Here is a 22,214-nt window from a genome sequence, read left to right on the forward strand (position 1 = left end):
GATCTTTTTGGAAGCAAATTCATCAATAATATTTTTGAAATCAACCTCTTCTACTTCAATGTTCTGAAAAAAGCACTAAAATTAAATTAAAAATGTTCATAGAAGCCCACAGTTTCTCTTTATTGCCTTGAGCTCTATTACTGTTCTACATGGCACTGCTGTGTCCAATCTACTGGGAATTTTGATCTCATTGACTGTGATTTTTTTTTTTTTACATTCATTTTGAACTGTTTTAAATATGCATTTAAATTATTATTTATCTTGATTTCTGAATTTGGGGGACTTCTGAAATTTTAGGCTTGAGGTAAGTTCTGCATGCATTTCGAATTCCAGTCCTGGTTCCATGTCCTTAATTTACAAGAGACCCAAACAAAAAATCCAATCTTGCTAACTGACAATGCATTAGACGGATAAGTCAGTAGGTAGAGTGGGAGAGGTATTCAATTACTGGACACTATTTAGTCATGTGCTCCTGATATCTGACAAAATCCAGCTTGTAGGTAGCTGGCCTAAGAACCCACATATTTTTAATCTTCATTTTTGCCTTACCTAGCACAGTGACTAAAGAATTAAGTGATTAATGATTACCTCAGAGTTGAATAAATTAAATTATTGTAACAATTATTGAATAAAGCAATTGATTTATAATGAAAGCTCTTCCAGAGCAAAGTTGAAGTAGTCAGACTGATGACATTTTTATTTCATAGTTGCACCACTGTAGAAATGAAGAAAAAATAATAACCTCTTTATATTTAAACATCAATTCCTGTATTTAGTTTCCAGTTTAAATGGCAAAAAAAGTAATCTAACCTGAAGAGCTAAAATAAATATCATCTCAAATAAATCCTATAGCTACTCTAAATTTATTAATTGATCTCAATTAATTAGTTCCTTTTCTATGATGAAATGCCTCTAATGAATATCATGTAAGTTTAGACATTAAATTTTAAAAAAGTTATTTATTGATACAATGCCAAACAAGAGTCAATAAAAATCTATCAAATTGTAGCATGAAATAATTAAATTAGTTATTTAATATCAAAAACACTAAATAGTGTGGAATTAAATTATTAAATTAATTACAAAGAAATATATTTCTATTAATTCCCTCATGAAAACCTATTTCCAAAACTTCTGAATTTCATAATTTGATGTATACTATAATACATACATATTTTGAAATGTGTATGTGTGTATAACTACATATATTTATATATAACATACATGAAATGCATATATAAAATATGTATGCATGTAAATGAATTATATTTTGTAATTGATATAGGTGATTTTACTGTGGAAGGCCTTAGTCATTTATTAAGTGAGTGTCTAATTTAAGGATCTTCATTTTTAATAGTTGCATAGAGGATAAGTGAAGGATTAAAGCAGACATGAAATTGTGGAAGGTAGCATAGTTTAAGTAACACCTTTCTTTAATTATATATTTTTTTAGATGAAATTGAATAGATGATATTTTTTGAGCATCTGTTTTATATCCAGTACATTCTAGAACCTTTATATACTGATTTAAATACATTTATAAGGAGAGAAGACTAGTGAAAAGTAAATAGACTGAACTCAAAATATGCAAAAAGAGCAAGCTAAAAGAAATACAAAGTATGTAGGGGAGAAAATTGCAGGTATCTATTTAAATTAGAACAAAATACAAAAAGAAAATGTATAATAGCAAAATATACTTTTATTTTTTCCAAGTTTTTATTTAAACTCCAGCTAGTTAATATACAATACAATATTAGTTTAAGGTGTAGAGTTTAGTGATTCATCACTTACATACAACACCTGGTGCTCATCACAATAAGTGCCCTCCTTAATACCTATTACCTATTTAACCCATACCCCCAACCTCTTCCCCTCCAGTAACCACCAGTTTGTTCTCTAGCATTAAGAGTCTGCTTTATGGTTTGCCTCTCTCTTTTTTCCTCCTCATGTTCATTTATTTGGTTTCTTAAATTCCACATATAAGTGAAATCATATGGTATTTGTCTTTCTCTGACTGACTTATCTCACTTACCATAAAACTCTCTAGATCCTTCCATCCATCTCATTGCAAATGGCAAGATTTCATTCCCTTTTTTTGTGTGGTGGAGTAATATGCTATTGTGTATATACCACTTCTTCTTTATTAATTCATTAGTTGACAGACATTTGGGCTCTTTCCATAACTTGGTTATTGTAGATAATGCTCCTGTGAACATCAGGGTGCATGTGTCCCTTCAAATTATTATTTTTGTATCCTTTGGGGAAATACATAGTAGTGCAATTGCTGGATGAGAGGGTAGTTCTAGTTTTAAGTTTTTGGGAACCCCCATACTGTTTTTGAGAGTGGCTGCAACTCTCACACAAACACAGTGTTTGTGATCCCATCAACAGTGTAAAAGGGTTCTCCTTTGCATCCTTGCCAGCACCTGTTGTTTCCTGAGTTGTTAATTTTAGCCATTCTGACAGGTGTGAGGTGATATCTCATTGTAGTTTTGATTTGTAATTCTCTGATGCAAAATATACTTTTAAAAAGATTTACAAACACATAACTTTAGAAATGTTGATTTATTAGAGAAAGAGGAAGAGATAAATTATGCAAAGAAAATTCAGAATAAATAAGAAATCACATATATAGCATATTTTAAAATGATCAAGTTTATGGATTTCAGGTTCTAGGTAGAATGTGGGAAGATCTGCTGTCATACTGAGAAGTAAAGATAAATTACAAAATCTTACTTTCAAGTTACTAGAGATTTATGGAAACAACGATGACAAGATAATTGGAATTACAGAAAGGGGAAAGTTGTTCTGAGATGGGCGAATAATCACTGGCAATTTCCAACTGGAAGAATGTGTTGATTCTGGGTACAGGCTGTAGATTTGGTTTTCTCATTATGAGGAACTGTCAGTGGGAAAACAATCAGGAAGAACTTTAATAGTTGTGTGGAGTTTGCCTGACAATCTGGAAACTTGGGGGGTCACAGAAATATTTTTATCACTTCATGAAATATTTGCTGAGTTTGGGGGTCTATATGAGAGTATGTAGAGGACTAGGCTGAGGCTTTTTTTTTAAGATTTTATTTATTTGTTTGTTTATTTATTTATTTATTTGACAGAGAGACAGAGAGAGCACGAGTAGGAAGAGTGGCAGGCAGAGTGAGAGGGAGAAGCAGATTCCCAGCTGAGCAAGGAGCCTGATTCATTTTGGGGCTGAATCCCAGGACCTTGGGATCATGACCTGAGCTGAAGATGGACATTTAACCAACCGGACCACCCAGGTACCCTATAGGCCAAGGCTTTCAAAAGTCAAACTGAAACTAGCTTATAATGCTTAGACGACAATATATTGCTGGAAGAAGACTTCTTCAATTCAAACACACAATTAAAGGCAGGAATTCAACAAGTTAAGGTTACATTTTCCACCAGACAGAGGTGAATATTTCATAGTCTTTCAAGTTGAAGATAAAGAGATCCACCAACACTCAATTAAGAGACTAGAAATAAATATTAATATAAAATAATAATAAATAAATATTAATAAACCAGTAATGGATAGATTAAAATTTCAACTAAGCCCAGCTCAGCTCATATCTTGAAGGAATCAGTTCTTCACTATTTCTGACAGACACAAATGAGAATCTTCTCTGCTAGATGTCATCCAGAATGTCTGCAGTTATTTTATAAAAGAAAAACATCCAGTTAAAACTTAACCATTACTAAACATATGAAAGGGAGGAAAACATATAATAAAAATTTAAAATTATTTGATTCCTTTTGTTCATCACACAAGGTCTTAAAACAATCATTTATGTTAAATAAAGATAAATATCAACAAAATAATTTCAACACAAATTCATTCAAAAACACTGAAGTCAACTAGAAATAGAAGGAAATTGACTTGGCATAGTAAAAGCCGTACATGAAAAAAGCACAAGAATCATATTCAATTTAAGTTTTTCTTCTAACTTCTGGTCTGCTTCTATCACTTCTATTCAACATAGTTCTGGAAGTTCTAACTAGAGCAATTAGGCAAATAAAAGAAAAAAGAAAGAAAGAAGAAAGAAAGAAAGAAAGAAAGAAAGAAAGAAGAAAAGACAGATGAAAGAAAGAAAGAAGGAAAGAAAGAAAGAGAGAAAATGTATCCAAATTGGAAAGGAAGAAGCAAAATTTTCCCTGTTTGCAAATGATACTATCTTATATGTAGAAAACTCCTCAGATTAAAAAAAAAAAAAAACCTGTTTAAACTATAAATTTATTCAGCAAAGTAGCAGGATACAAAGTCAACACACAAAAATCAATTACATTTCTATACACTAATAGTGAACAATCTGGAAAGGAAATTATGGAAACAATTCTATTTATAATAGCATAAAAAGAATAAAATACTTGTGAATTAATTTAACAAAGGTGGTCAAAACTTGAACAGTGAATACTACAAAATATTGCTGAAAGACATAAAAAATATATTAAATGGAAACACATCCCATGTTCACGGATTGAAAGATAGTATTGTGATCTATAGATGCAATGCAATCTCTATCAAAATCCCATGACATTTTTTGCAGAAATAGAAAAACTCATTCTAAAAATTCATATGGAACTTCAAGGGACCCCAAATACCCAAAACAATTTTGAAAAAACAAAACAAAACAAAAACAAAGACAAAAATAAACAAAAATAAATAAATAAAAACAAAGTTAAATGATTTACACTTTCTGATTTCAAAACTTACTGCAAAGTTACAATATCTAAACAGTGTGGTTCTAGCACAAAAGTAGTCATACAGACTAATGGAATAAAATAGATAGCATAGGAATAAACCCTCACATATATGTTCAAATAAGTTTTGACAAAGATGCCAAGAATATTCAATGGGGAAAGCACCATCTTTTCAACAATGGTGCTGGGAAAACTGGATATCCACCTAAAAAAGAAATAATTTGCACTCTTATCAAATACTGTATACAAAACTTAACTCAAACTGACCTAAGACTTAAATTACAGCTTAAACTATAAAATTCTTAGAAGAAAACATTAATATAAAAGCTTCATGATATTAGACCTGGCAATAATTTCTTAGATGTGATAGCAAAGTCACAGGCAACAAAAGAATAAAAAAATAGACAAACTAGACTTCATGAAAATATTGAAATTTTGTGCACCAAAAGGCACTATCAAAGTAAAACTCAACCCACAGAATGAGAGAAAATATTTTCAAATCATAGATTGTTAAAGGGTTAATATCCAAATATATAGCAGCATCCTAAAATTCAACAACAAAAAAACAACCCAATTCAAAAGTGAGTAAAGGACTTGAATAGACATTTCTCTAAAGAAAGATACATGCATGACCTGTAATTACACAAAAATGCACATCATCACTAGTTATTCAGAAAATGCAAATGAAAAGCATAATGAGATACCATCTCACACCCATTAGGATGGCTACTACTAAAAAAAGGGTGTTTTTTTTGTTTTGTTGTTGTTTTTGTTTTAATTAACAAAAGACAAAAAAGAGCAAATGCTGTTGAGGCTGTGGAGAAATTAGAATCCTCCCACACTAATATGAGGTGGATATGTAAAACTGTAGAGCCAACAGTGTGGCAGACAATATGATGGTTCCTCAAAAAATTAAAAATAAAATTACCAAGCAATCTATCAATTCCACTTCTGAATGTTTAATCAAAAGAATTGAAAGCAGGATCTCAAAGAGGTATTTGTACGCCCACATTCATAGCAGCAATACTCACAATAGTTAAAATATGGATGCAATCCAAGTGTCCAAGTGTCCATGGGAAAGATGAGCAAAATGTAGTATATACATACAATGAAATATTATTCAGCATTTTTAAAGGAAGGAAATTCTGACATATGATACAACATGGATGAACCTTGCAGACATTATGCTAAGTGGAATAAGCCAGTCGCAAAGAGACAGATATTGTATGATTTCACTAATGTGAGGTATTTAATGTAGTCAAAATCATAGAGACAGAATGTGGAATGGTGAGTGCCAGGGGCTAGTGTGGGAGAGGGAAGGAAATATGGAGGTATGTATAATGGGTATGGAGTTTCGGTTTTATAGATTGAAAAGAATTATGGAAATGGTGGTGATAGTTTCACAACAATATGAATATATTAATACCACTGAACCAAACACTTAAAAATGATTAAGATGGTAAATTGTGTTATGTGCATTTTAACTAAGAAAATAAAATAGAGAAAAAATAGGTAATCAGTATTTGGTATGAAATCGAAAATCACTAGTGATTCAACAGACTTTAAAGAAATAGGAAGAGAAATTTATGATGACCTTTATGCTAATTAATTCAACAGCTGAAATTAAATTAAAATTTCTTGAAAACTGGGGCGCCTGGGTAGCGCAGTCGTTAAGCGTCTGCCTCCGGCCCAGGGCGTGATCCTGGCGTTCTCGGATCGAGTCCCACATCGGGCTCCTCGGCTGGGAGCCTGCTTCTTCCTCTCCCTCTCCCCTGCTGTGTTCCCTCTCTCGCTGGCTGTCTCTCTGTCACATAAATAAATAAAATCTTAAAAAAAAAAAATTTCTTGAAAACTAAACTTGAAACAATTAGATAATAAAGAATAAATAGTATGAACTGTCTTGTACCCATTAAAGAAAGTGTATCCATAATCAAGGAGAAATCCAAATAAACCTAAAAATAAATGATTATACCTAATAAGTTAATTAAGCAAACTGAACTGGATACAGAGGTATCAATAAAATTGATTTACTTATTTTTATAATTTACAATAAATTTATAAATATTTATTAAAAATATTTATAAAAATTTTATAAAAAATTTATAATTTACAATAAAATTACTTGTATTTACTTGTATTATCAAAAATGCAATTAGATAAATAGTAAACATATACTTTACATAATAGGATAAGAAACAATGAAATACTTATAAATAAATCCACAGACAAATCTAAAACATTATTAAGGGAAATTTTTAAAAATTAAATACCTACATGAACAACCATGTTCATGAACTGTAACAGTCATTTCTCCTATTACTGAGCCATAGAATCAATAAAATCTTGAAGAAGTAAAGGAGGAAGGAAGGAAGGAAGGAAAGAAGGAGGGAAGGAAGGAAGGAAGGAAGGAAGGAAGGAAGGAAGGAAGGAAGAAGGAAGGAAGGAAAGAAAAAAGTAGCCTTTGAGTTGTATTCTATTAAAAGAATCTGACTAGGCAAAAGATAGATTTCATTAGTAAGACTGATAAAGATCAGAAGAAAATAGGTGAAATTCTATATTCTGTTTTAAGTCCCCAGTGGATAGATATTAAACATCTATTATTCAAACAGTTCTCTTGGTTAATTTCTATAATTAGAAGAGATAGCAAGCTAAAACTCTTAAAGTTTCTCTAAGATAAATGACTCTAATATATTCATTAACAACTACCTAAATCTGATATTTTTTTAATAAAGGAAAAATAGTCATTAAAATAAGTAGAACAGAAGTATTTCATTACAATGGGTTTTCTACTTTTGGGATATGAGCAGATTATATATTGGAAAACCTCAAAAATGCTTTTAATTGCCCTCTTTTGAAGACCCCCATGTCATCAGTCCCAGTTTATTCATTCTAACTATTTTGAATTACTCAATATTGTTTTTCAGATATGAGTTGCTTCTTTAGAATTCAGAATCTCTCTTTTTTTCCCTGTTCTTTTAATGGAGAAGTGATCTTATAAATGGCAGTTAAAACTTTTGCCCAGTTCACATAAGCTGGAATATAATTTGGTGTGTAAAGACACTGTGAACACAGTCTCCCCTCCATATTTGCCCACAACCTTTATTTGTGAAAGCTTTCTTGATGGGGTTAAGTGTAGTTATGGAACAGAGAACCACACTGATATTTGCTAGTACTGTTAAGAGGACATTGTGTTTCTACACAGAAATCTCTTACTGCCTAGAATGAGATCCTTTTTCTCAAATGAGTATTGGGTTTGATAACCTGCCATCTCCGTAGGTGATGTATCAGGCTGCTGTCTACATATTGGGAATGGTTTAAATTGTTATTATAATAAAAAGACAGATAAGTTTACTTAAATTTTAGATTGATGCTCTTTATCTGTGATTATTCTAAATTTGTATTGTTCTAGATAAGCCTATTTATATATAATATGCAAAGTGTGTGTCAATTGTATACTGAATTTCATTTGGAGTTTTCCAAAATCTGGCTGTGATAAATTAGCAAAATGCTTAATTAAACTTTATACTAGATTCATATAAACTTAGCATATTTTTTTAACAGGCAGAATAACCTGAGTTGTTATAAGATAGAAAGATCTGTACAGGTGTTTAGATTGAATCCTTAAAGTGTGATTACTTGTATGTGCTTGTAGGGGTATTCATTTATTTATTTATTCATCTCTAACTCTTTTTGTCCTGAACAAATATAATTTCTTGAATTACAGGTAACACAAGATTATGAATCACCTTCATGAGTCATCCCACACTTCACAAACTGAAAAGCATGTTGTATATCCACGTGGTAATATCTGAAGTACTTATACTTTAGGTAGCCCCCTCAACCACAAACACACACTCACACACACATCCATAATGAAGCTACCCCCTGAATACTTGCTATATCTGCAAATTTAGAATGGGCAAACAAGAAGACATCAGTCGGATTCAGCAACTATTCTAATTCTCTCTCTTTTTTTTTAAAGATTTTATTTATTTATTCGACAGAGATAGAGACAGCCAGCGGGAGAGGGAACACAAGCAGGGGGAGTGGGAGAGGAAGAAGCAGGCTCATAGCCTCATAGCGGAAGAGCCTGATGTGGGACTCGATCCCGTAATGCCGGGATCACGCCCTGAGCCAAAGGCAGACGCTTAACCGCTGTGCCACCCAGGTGCCCCAGTATTCTAATTCTCTTAAGAGATTTTCATGAATGAATCAAAAGAATATTTTTTTGGTGAGATTTTCATTATTCATCCAAATTTGAAAAAATACAGTGGTCGCTGTTCTTTATACTGTTTTAGTATTGGGATAATTAGGTGACTCTTTCATGATAAATAGGCTTATGCTAAATAGATACATTTATGTCATTAAGCATCATATAGAACATAATGCCACATCGAGCAGAACATGAATAAGTTTTGATTTATAAGAGAATTATAGGGTTCAGGATTGACTTCCAGGTTTTTCCAGGCTTTACCAAAGCTTTATGTAGTATAAATATATTAATTGGCTAGAAGATAAAGAAACATAACTGTAATAAATGGCCTTTCAAAAGATTATAAGAACCTGATCAATCTTCCAGCTGGTATGATAATAGGAAAACTATGCCTCTTACATTACAAGAGGTTGGTCTACTTCTTCTGCGTTGCTGAACAAATCCAGCACGAAGAGTCTTGAACAAAAGGCAGAATAGACAATAATTTGTGGATTTGAATTTATATCCAACAAATAAACAGCAACCAAAAAATCCCAAACATTTTTGGTTAAATTCCATAGAGCTTAAAATTGTGCTTTTCCAGATGCAGTACGTTGGGGTAGAATATTACTTTAAGAAATCATATAAAATAAAAATCCCAATGGGAAGAATAATAAGAAATTTACTCTCACTTTTGTACAACTAACAGTATCGCTATCATCATGTTATGTGACTGGGAGTAACAGAGAGGACACGTATGAGGTAATGATACAGTGAGGGACACTACCAAAACAAAATTTGCCTGTTTCCATGGACTCCTAAGTTAGCGAAAAGCTAAGTTAGGTGACGCCACCTGTTTGAGTCTTCACCGCGTCCGCTCCGTGGGGACCTGCTCCGGCCCGCTCAGAAGTTGGCGTCTTTTCGGGTATCATTGACCTGCTTCACCATTTCTCTTATGTGTTCGCCCTCCTCCTTCAGGACGGACTGTTGAGAACTGTTCTCAAACTCAACATTTTAATGCAGCTTTTGTCCTTATATCACAAAAACTAAAAGAGTTATTCCAAGGAAAACAGGCAAAGTTTTCTGCTAAAGGAAGTTTATTAAATAAGAAACAGCAAAGGAGACTTAGGTTCTAAATAGAACCTAGCATCTCACAATGCTCTAACTCAGCAGAAAACTCTCAGACTAGAGCAAGTACTCTCAATTTTTTTGGCCATTGTATGGGAACCATCTGTATCTTTAGTCTTCCTGCCACGTATGTCAGTTAGTCATTTATTTTTTCTTTATCATCATTATAATTTTGTGATTTGGAAACAATCATTAAATTAATCAAATAAAGACTCAGTATTTAAAATATCCTTCCATTGTAGTACATGCATAAAGCTTTGTTTGAAGTTTATTTCTGTCATGGAAAGAAGGCATTTCAAAGAAAGATATTTACATTTCAAATAGACGTTTACAATGCTTGTATTTTCTTCCGCCGTTCATAATTCAATCAGTTGGATATGAAGTGCTGACTTTGAAATGCAGAAGCAGAAAGTTCCTATTAACTCAACTTTAAAAGTATCTAAATTAAATCTGGCCCTGGTCAGTAATGGATGTGCCAACGCTCTGAATGTTGCCCAGACTTAAAAGGAAGTTGTTTTAAAATGGCTTGAAGCTTATGGCAAAACATGTTTACAATAACACAAAAGAAAACAATCTCACTTCTAAAATTTCATGTAGTATGAATACAACCCATTTGTTATTTAAAAAGTCATTGAGGGATATGGAGAAAGGGAGTGTAAATAATTTGACTACCACAGCGTGCACATTCACATGAGTGAGTGGGAGGTTGAGGTAGTCCCTATTTTGTGAGCTGTAATTAGTTATTAAATAATTCAATAACAAGTCAATGCATTATATATGATGTATATATATATAATATATAGTAGATGTGTGGTATTATGTAATATATGTGTTATATGCATGTACATCTATCATCTATCATCTATCTATATATCTGTTATGCATATATATTGAACCTCTTTGGCAGTCTAGAAGTGAGTTTTTATCTGTTTTCTTCAGCTCCCATAATCCATTATGCATTTGCCTAACACAAGGTAAGTATTCAGTAAATATTTATTGAATGAATGTTTGGTGCCCTTTTAAAAATGACTCCAGACTGGTAGGCAATTATTTTTGCTGATAGGTGACTTGCTGTTCTTATCCACTGCCATGAATAAATTTGGGTAAATGGATGTAGAAATAGAATGTTGCATATAGGAAAAAAATAATTTGGCTGCATTAAAAAAAAAGGATAAAAAATAATACCCTGAAGATGAGCAACTGTTCAAGGACTCATTTCCTACTGGTAAGTATCAGGAAAATCAGCCCTATAGTTGAAAGAAATGAGGCAGTACAGGGTTTTGTGAGAAATGTCATCAGTTCTGCAGTATAAAGTGAGCCAATAAAACTAATCTACAAGGGGCTTTTAGATTTTGATTAGATTGTAGATTGCAAGCATTTTGCGAAGTTTTTGTAAAAATGGCAATTGATTTCCCCTCTAACCAAGCAATTTAATCTATGGTACAAGTTGCAAAACCAGCTGTGGGATGGTGGGTTTCCCTGCAGGATCAGTGAGCTACAAGCAATACACCTGCCACTAGGCTTCTAAAATAATCATTTGGCAAAGATAATTTTAATAGGCAGGAATAAAGGTTAACAACCTTTGTTAAGGCTCTTTAGAGCCAGAATGGTTCAAGTGCCACATTCATCTCCCCATCCCTTCCTCTTTCAGACTTGTTCCATTCTGTGCTAAGCAGAAATTGAGACCAGCAGGTTTTAGTTACACAGTTCATCATGCTGATTCAAATATGCATGTATTCATGCAGAATATATTAAATATAGAGCATACCCTGAGAACCATGCTAGAAAATGGAATGTAAATTTGAGAAAAGCAGAAGAGCTTATACTAGTGGTTATATAAGCAAGGCGGAGGGGAGGGGGAGCTGCTGAACCCGGATTGAGAGGCCAGACTGGATGGAGAAGTTCCCATTTATAGATCTTGCTCTTTCTGTGGGTAAATGGGAATAGTGAGGGGTCAGAAAATCTCGCTGGACTAGAATCTGGAGATATAACTTCAACTGAACAACTCGTTCCCAGCCATTCCTGTGGAGTAGTCCCTTGCCTGGGCTACAGCTTTACATCAGGAAAACATTTAGTGACAGGTTCTGGAGTCTGCCCAAAGGGAGGAAAAGATGGACTGGAAAAGGACTACTAGAGTAAGAAGAGAATAGGAATAGCAGGAGAATATAGCCAGAATGAGCAGTGAGTTATACATATCAATCCATTGCAGCCATAACACCATTGATTGCTTGCACCACTGCCTTCTGGGAAGATGGGTAAATCCACTCTCCTGGATTCTTGCTGGTAACCAGCACTGCATTGTGTAAGAAAGAAAACATGTGATTTAGCAATGGCACACCTTCAGAATGCTAGCAGCAAATCTGCCATGAATTGCCATTGACTCTTGTATATTCCTGATATTAATTCAAGTGTCACTTTGACAAACCCATAGTTTATATGAACCTTTGTTTCCTTATTGGGTAACATGAAGAGAATGACTCTTGTATCCACATTCTTGTATAGAGATATTGTGAGAATTAACCACTGACTTTATAATAATTTTAAAAAATCATCATCATCATTATTATGCTAACCTGTTACTTATTGAAACTTAAAATATTTCAGATATGATGCACCTGGCTGGCTTAGTCGGTAGAGCACGTGACTCTTGATCTCAGGGTTGTAAGTTGGATGTGGGTCCTACTTTTAAAAAAAATAAGAAGAAATTTGAAAAATTTAAAAAAAGTTTCAGATATTTTCAAGCATTTTATTGGTATAATCTTAATTTATCATAACCAAAAAAAATCCCTATGAGGTAGAAGTTATGAATATACCCATCAATGAACAAACTTAGTAATATAAAAATAATGTTACTCTCCTGGTGTCATGTAGGTATTATTGTCAAAGCTATAATTCAAAGCCAGGTAATGTAATTCTAAATTCCATGTTCTTAAGTGTTATGCTGATGAATATAAAATAATGAATATAATGTCAAATATAAAATATTTTGACATATGCTAAACAAAATCAAGTAAAATGTAGTATCATTTCAATTACTATGAAGAACAGTATAGACGTTTTCATATGGCTTTTATCTCCTTTAAATGGTAAAGTGTTCAGATATTAAAACTCAAGAGTAGAATAATGTTACAGAATTTATTCTACATACTGGTTTACATGTTCACAGTTCTTGATGCTATGAATATCTTCATGCTCTCAGAGAAATAGATTCTCATTACACCTATCATTAGTAAGTCCATCTAGGGATAATTCCCAAGTAGATTGGTACATGAAAAGGTGTGCTTCTCTTGAGTTCCTGGTTTATTTTCTCAAGGATATGATGGATCTTTTGTTTTCTTCCTTGTTTTGACTACAGGCAAGCTCAGAGCAAATGTTGCTGCTGTCTTCCTTTAGAAATTGTACCTAATTTTATGGAAAGCTTTCTTAAATAGTGATTTTATCTTTGGTTTCAAATTAAATTATTATTCTATCTGTCCTTAGACCATATGTATTTATTTACTTTATGTACTTACTAAATTAAGTACATGATTTATTGTCATGGTTGTTTTTCATTGTTGAATTACAGTATTGATTTTTCTTTGTGTTTCAAAGATGAAGTAGCTCATAATTGAATAGATATTATTTATCAATTATTCCTCTAATTCTGGCTTGCCAATATTAAGTGGAAATGTTTCTTATTCGAAATAATGTTTGCTTTGTTTTGTTTTTGACTACTTCTTCTCATAAGGGACAAACAAGAAAATGTATCTAATTGGCATTCATTCTTACCAACAGAAGTGTTTTTCAGTTGCGTATTTTCTAAATGCAGGATCTCAGCCTTAGAACATTTAGCTCCTTGCCAGAATCAGTTTCCTGGAGACTATACAGGATTTTCCTCTGACTCTTCAGATGAAAGTGCTTATCAAGTCCTGGCATAATTCATAAAGGTTTTCAGAACTTCTACCAGATTTTTTGCCTTTTAGTATAATGGTCTCTAAATTCTTTTGTATAGCCCAGCTGCAGCTTATAGCCCAGTTTATGCTGCAGTTGGATACACATGGAGAGTATAAGCCTGATGTAGATATAGGTAAAGTACAAACATAACAGATTTGGATATAATCCAGAGATGAGAAAAGAGATGTTAGAAGGCACAAAAGGACTGAAAGCATATTGAATTATGTTGCCAACAGATCTAGTCTATTATGAAATCTCTCTTTTTTCTCAAATATATTTTCCCCATCAATACAAAAAAATCCAAATATTCATTATAAATTTTGATAGAGAATATATAAAGAAGGGAAAAAAACAGCCCATATTCTCACCATCCAAAGACAATTCTTAATATTTATATATACAAGAATGACCTATTATTCAAATCTCTTGTTTCTTGAGTCCAAGTAATGTTAATTTGGATGGCAAGTTTATATACTGAGGTATACTATGTTATCCGAATATTGAGTTCCAGATATCAGGTAATGAGATAGCAAGAGTCATATGAAATATTGTCTGAATTTGATTCTTTAAGTTCTATTATTGGGAATTCAAAGAGTACACTTCTTAAATGAGTTTTTAAAATATTTCAAGTATATAGGGAACCTGGGTGGTTCAGTTGGTTAAACATATTCCAGGGTCCTGAGATCAAGCCTGGCATACAGCTCCCTGCTCAGAGGGGTGTCTGCTTCTCCTTCTGCCTCTGCCCTTGCCCTTCCACTCATGCTCTCTCCCTCTTTCACTCAAATAAATAAATAAAATCTTAACAAATATTTCAAGTATATGCATGAAAATATATAAACAACAAACCACTATGCAATATATGAATATACATATTTAATATTATTATAAAATATATTATTTCTTTCTTTTTAAACCTAGCATCATGAGCCCAATTGAACCATGGTGGAATATGCCAGGGTATAGTTTGCTTAATCATTTCCCTATTCTTGAACATTTAGTGTATGATTTCTGCCAAGAGCAATCTATTATTAGTTGTTCCATAATAAATTTTGTTTTTGCTTTTTGTGTATCTTTTGCATTCTTTTCTGAAGATAGCTTCCAAAATTAGGCTGACAAGATCAAGAAATGACAGCTTTTTTATGACTTCTTTTACATATTGCTTAAAAGATTTGTAAATGATGGAATGATTTACATTCACATATTCAATTACAATGGAGCCTTTTATCAGAATAACACTGTCCTTTTAAAGGCATACATGCTGCCTTAAGTTTGAATTACTTTATTTTGATTACTGGTCAGATAGGTTTCCATTCTCCCCCACATACAGTATGTCTCTTTGTTGTGGGCTTCTAATAAAGCTCAGATATTTGCCATTGAGTAGTATGGATGATTGTTTTTCTTAAAATTAGTTATTTCATACCCTGGTCTTATCACAGAATTAATGATTTTTTTGACTTCGTGTAATAATCATTTAGATAACAGGATGATGTAATGTCATGAACACTCAAATAACTTTATCCATTTTTTTTTTGATAGCTTGGATATAGGGATGCCTGGGTGTCTCAGTCAGTTAAGCATCTGCCTTCAGCTCAGGTCATGATCTTGAGGTCCTGGGATTGAGCCCTGTATAAGGCTCCCTACTCAGTGGGGAGTCTGCTTCTCTCTCTCTCCCTCTGCCCCTCCTCCCTGCTCATTCTCTCTCTCTCTCAAATAAATAAATTAAATCTTAGAAAATAAATAACTTGGATACAATACAAAGAATATAGCAAGGTAGGGGGAATTTAACCCATTGCATAAAAAGAACATTTCCTAAACAAACAGATTTTTATTTTTATTTCATAGAAGTTTCTTGGGTTCTTTTATTTAAGTATTTTACAAAGTTTAGCTTATCTGTATTATAAAAAATATATTAGAGTTACTTTATATAAATTATTTATAAAAATACACCACATAAATTTTGAATATTATAAATTATGTAATATCTTATTATATTGCAGATGAATGACCAAAAGTAATTCAGAAACTGTGTTTATTATTATTGACATAATATAAATTCACATGAGTTTTACTTTTATCACTTAAAAAGATCCTTTCTGCAGAGATTTCTAATAAATATTTTAAAACAAATTATTTTATTAACCCAGATACCACAAAGTTTGATGCTTAACAAAATACTCTTAACTGACTTAGTTTAATAGAAACCTTGGTATGTCTTTTAATTATACCTCAAATTATCACTTGACAATTCATGTTTCAAACCATCTTTCTTTGATGCTGATTTGTGAAAATGTTGGATTTATAAGCCATTAAGAAGCCATTCTATGATATGCCCTGCAATTAATTAGAAGCCAAGTAATAATAAAATGCAATTAACTCAATGACTACAAGTTTTAAAAAATCATCTCATGAAAATAAAAAATTAACATAAAGTCAGATGAAGAAATATAATTTTCACTCCAGGAAAGAATGTACAAAAAGCAATCCTCTGACTCCTTCGGTCTATCAATTCTTATCTCCTTCAGCCGTTTTAATTAATATGTTAATAAATTCCTGATAGATTTAATAGCAAGTGACAATTTCAAAGTGCAAGCTGAAATAAAATCTAAAGCAGCAAATTTGTCACTTGTAAAAAATATCATTATTGCCTAGTCGACCATAACTTGCCCCCCCCCCATTAAGGGAAAATTTGCTATTTGGAAGAAGATTTAAGCTTTAACCCCCACCTATTAAGCAGAATTAATGATCTATTTGCTTAGAAGCCATATATTAGCTCCAGTTTATCCATCCACTGGGTAAACGTTAGACATTACTTGGTCACTGTGATAGATTTGAATGCAAGCAAAAGCATCAATCAGTGTCGGCAGCTGATTAGTTGTTGGTGTCTTTGACAGGCTCTTCCATCTCACTGAATGAAAGCCAGCTGATTGCTCTCACTTCTCTCTACTGCCATCTCAGCCACTGTATTACATAGCTACTGCTGAGGGTAGAAAATTCTGTGTGTCAGCTAACAGTGAATTTCTCCCCTTCGCTTATTATTACATCCACGTTAGTCTCCCACTTCAAATTACGGAATGATGCTGGTCCACAGTGTGTGGTAATGTGAACCTTAATGAAGCACTGAGTAGTAATGGATGAAAACAGTTGCATTTTAATAATAGCATCTGTTCTTCTTAAGGCAGAAAAGTGACATGAGGTGTGCTTCTTTAGACAACAAAATAAAAATTAGATACGTCAAGATTTAGAGAGTTGGTAGTTGAGGAATAAAATATTGTTATATGAGGAAAACATTACCCTTGAGATGAATTCAGGTTCTGAAAGTACAATAGTAATTAACTCTAAAGTGATCATTACATTTGTATTCATTTCCTCTTAAAAGTTTGCTCAGGCCAATCTTTCATTACTAGGATATGTTTTCAAACTCCATTATGAACACTGTAGCTTATCTGTGAGCATGAAGAACAGATGGAGTGAATTTATTTACAGAAATATTTGAGCAAGTGGAAAAGATATGAATTTTGACTTTCTTGACACCCAGAATTGTCTAGCATATGTGCAGCTCTTGTCACTAAACACAAAGTCAGAAGAAACAGATCAAATGAAATCAGAATTAAGGAGTTCTTAATCAATTTCAACTTCTATTTGTATATAGAAAACAGGATGACAGTATCAAGTACTAAGAAACAATTTAGATATGATTCAAATGACATTACATAGATTTAATAGCAGTTTAATTCCATGTTTTTCCTGTTATCTTCTTTCTATATGTAACATATACTTATGTACAATGTTTGAGGTTATTCCACAAATAAATATGGACACCCATAATCTTCAATACCACACATTCTAATTTCTACTCAATAACATATAATTAACAAAAGTATAAATTGAGTACAAGTGTATAATAATGAATTTCTAAATTTTGTTTAAATCACTTTTTTCTAATGAAATTTAAAAATTAAATATAAATAGTAATTGTAAATATGATCACATAATAGTATTAATCTTAATTTTTGTTTGAATTACATAAACATCTCATCTGACAAATTTTTGGAGCAGGAATATAATTTTATGCATAAACATAAAGCAATTGTATCAGAACTTTCAAGAGAGAATTCAAAGTCCATGAAGAGTGTGAAGCTGATATTGGCCACTGGTTAACTGAGGTAATGATTTCCCAGACTGAGCTGTTCAGGTATGATGCATTATCTAGGCAAGAAAGTACAAAAAAATAGTAATAATTGACAACTATAAATTGAAGTAATGGGTTATGATTTCTAAATTTCAAATAATCATGTGAAAAAATTATACTTAGTTTAAATGGTTGACAATCTTAGTTCAGTTTTATTTATTTTAAATATATATATATTTTTAAAGATTTTATTTATTTATTTGACAGAGATAGAGACAGCCAGTGAGAGAGGGAACACAAGCAGGGGGAGTGGGAGAGGAAGAAGCAGGCTCATAGCGGAGGAGCCTGATGTGGGACTCGATCCCAGAACGCTGGGATCACGCCCTGAGCTGAAGGCAGACGCTTAACCGCTGTGCCACCCAGGCGCCCCTATTTTAAATATTTTTTAAACATCAAATATTAAATAGCATTTTAAATTTTTGAATTTAACATTAAATATCAATATTATGTTACATATTTATTTTAAATATTTTGTTTATTTAAATAAATATTATTTGTTTTAAATACTGAATAAGCAGGTATTTATTTTAAATATTTGACGTGTTTTAAATTTTATATTAAGTAGTATTAAGTATTATCAGAGGAGAGAGGGACTGAATTAAAATACAAAATCAGGGACACCTGGGTGGCTCAGTTGGTTAAGCAGCTGCCTTTGGCTCAGGTCCAAAGTCCTGGAATTGAGTCCTTCATCAGGCTCCCTGCTCAACAGGGAGCCTGCTTCTCCCTTTGCCCACTCCTCTCCCTGCTTGTGCTCTCTTTCTCTGACAAATTAAATAAATAAATAAATAAATAAATAAATAAATAAATAATACCTAAATGAATGAATAACTAAGTAAATCTTTAAAAAATAAAATGAAATACAAAATCAGTTTTGGAAAATTTATAAGAATATTACAGTATTAGCACAGAATAAAGTGTAAATATTTCATGCACATAGTAAACTGTTAGTCAAAGAATTGGTAGGTAAGTAATATCCAAGTTTAACTAGATGTATAGGTCAGATTTCCCCAAGCTTCAGTCTGTCTAATAAAATATTCTCTGTTAAGGCCTCTGTAAGAAAGAAGTCTTTTCCCCAAATTGGATCCAATTATTTAACTTATGATACATAAGGTAATTCATCAGAATCATAATCAGATATCAATGACTAGGGAGAAGGAATTTATCTTAGAAAAATTGTTCCAATGAGGGAATAACTTGGCCCATGGCTTAGGACCCCTCTCCTTATGCTCTGTGATCAGAATGTCTGACTACAATAGATTAAGAATTGTGAAACCATATGTGGACACACTAAGATCATGTGAACTCTCACTTTCAGGAGTTTTTAGCCCTAAAACAGTGACTAAAGTCATTGTTTTTACTAATATTACTTATCCATAATCAATTAAGATTCAAGAAACAGCTTCCTATTTTAAACTAAAGATTTTTTTCAAAATAGAGATGAAGGCTTTAGCACAATTTGTTTCTTGTGCTACTACCTATAATAGAAAAAAGTGGAAATAACCTGAATAGTAAATAAGAGGAATTGTTAGGAATACAATATTACATCCACTCATTGTAGTGTTATTGCACTCAGACACGCCAGACTTGAACCTTTAGGGGGAAGTATGTTAGATACAATCTTCAGCATCCCCTTGTCTTATTCTAAACATACATGGGGGTGGGCAGGGTTATTTAGCATGAGATATTTGCCACATGTGAACAGACAGCATTGAAAGTCTTTGTGCAAGTCAGGAGGAAAGGGGAGACAAGACAACCCACATAGGAACATCAAAGGGAACATCCCATGCCTGGCAGAATCTTTGCTCTAACTAGCGTTATATAGAGTTTGTGATTTCCATGGGATGCCCTGAATAAACAGAAGCTATTGCACTCTCTGGGAATATGTTGTTTTAGCTCCTGCATTATGTAGCCAAATATCCATGTTCTTTATCTGTTGTCATTAAAGAATTGTCATAACTGTGTATGGAGTCTGTCAACCACATTATAATCCTTTTCTGACACAGCAAAATTATGATGTCATTAAATTGTATTTATGAAGACAAAGTTACAAAATATTAAATACTTATTCCATAATGCTGAGCAGAAGATAGTAGGATGCATATTTGAATGTATACTATTTAAAAAAAGGAAGAATTAATCTTCAAAAAAGAGAGACTGAAAAATACTTCTATATGCTAACAGTATTTTAAAAATATATTTTTCTTCATCTTATCAACATCTATAATGGACATAGACAATTCTAAATGGAAATATAAAATTTATTTATTTAAGATTAAAATGAACAAATTCTCTCCCTCTTTTAAATAAGAGATTTTGTAAAATTTAAAAGATGTATTCTGGTTAAACTGAGGAAATAATTAGTACCATACTAAATATTTATGGATTTGGGTTAGAGATTGGAGGCGAAAATAAGACCATAGCTAGTCCCCCTGTGTCTTACTTACAGTCCTATGCCCTAGCTACAGGCTCAAGACCTTCATTTCTGAGCCAGAAATTCCAAGAGCAGAACTTACAGGAGACTTCTGAACCTTTACCATCCAATAAGGCTTGAGATTTGATAATGTATCATTACTCATGGATTGTGAATCATTAGGAATGTCAAGGATGAATTTTAGGTTCTGCATAGTCTAGATAGAATAAATGCCTGGGAGTGTAAGAAAGAGCTGGGACTTAGTAGAATAATATAAAGGAGGCATTTTTTTTAATGAGAAAAGGATATCCTAATGATATATGCCAAATACAAGTATTAAGAGATGTATATTTTTACTTTTGACTCCATCAAATTTGAATTATTTCTTTATTACTGTAAAATTAAAACAATAAGTAATATGGGTATACAGACAATGATATGACAAAGCATTGTTATCCAGGATATTAAAAGAAAACCAAGACATCAGTAAAGATAAGCAAATAGCCATGTAAAGATTACACAAAGACAAAGAACAACTTACTGACGAGGAATCACATGTCTTTAAAAAAATAATGAGTCGTTTACAATTATTTAGAGGTAAATGTAAAGTTAAAGATAAATTAAAAGTTAAAAGTAACATTTTTAAATTTGAAATTATAAATAAAAATTAAAGATAAAGGTAAATTAAAAATTAAAGTTTAAAAATTTCCTTATAATTACCCACAATAACACTGCTATGTATGTACCCAAATTTTCATAAGGGTATCTGAGAATGATTTTGTATTTCTGAATCGTTAATAAGAACAAATAAAATGTAATGTTATACAACCATGTAAAAGAATAAAATGTGCATATACTGATATAAAATCACAGTCAAATATGTATAATTCCCTGCTACTTATTTAAAAATACTATACATGAATAGGCCACATTCTTGCATGAAACATTGCTAAGAGAGAGGCATTCACTTCTTCTGGAAGTGCTGGGGCAGAGATTTCAGCTTCCAGCTGGCAGCATTGACAATGGCATGCTTGATTAGCCATGTCATCTTGCTGGGTGTTGCCCTTGACTCCTTTTTCTGACAATCTTTCATTCAAGCCCACTTTCTGACCCTTCTAGAGATGCTGTAAATTATTCAATATTTTAATAAACCATTTTTATCTTAAACTTGCTAAAGTATAACTACAACTAAGTACCATAAATAATACAAAGAGTAACAAGTCATGTAACTATAATATTCATTGTCTTTTCCCCCCCACAAATTAATTAAAATATTTCCAATGCATTCTGTTACCTGATCTAGAGAACTCAAGTAAGGGAAAATCATTTGTCCTTTTACTGAAGTTTTCTAACTAAAATAATAGATACTACAAATTTACACGGCAAACATTGGCATATATAACAGAGGATGAGCCAGACACAGGCAAGCCAATGCAACAATATTCAGAAATTCCTTAAAGAAAAAGAGATCAATATTTCTATTTTTACTCATGTGAAATTAATTTATTATTTGTTATATAAAGCACATAAAGAATATATATACATATATATATATACATATATGTTAGCGTGTTAAACACTTAATTGGAAAATAATTATAATAACTTTAAAAAAATTGGTCATCTTTATGAAGTCATAAATAA

Source organism: Ursus arctos, unplaced genomic scaffold (assembly GCF_023065955.2).
Source record: "Ursus arctos isolate Adak ecotype North America unplaced genomic scaffold, UrsArc2.0 scaffold_18, whole genome shotgun sequence".
NCBI classification, from domain to species: Eukaryota; Metazoa; Chordata; class Mammalia; order Carnivora; family Ursidae; genus Ursus; species Ursus arctos.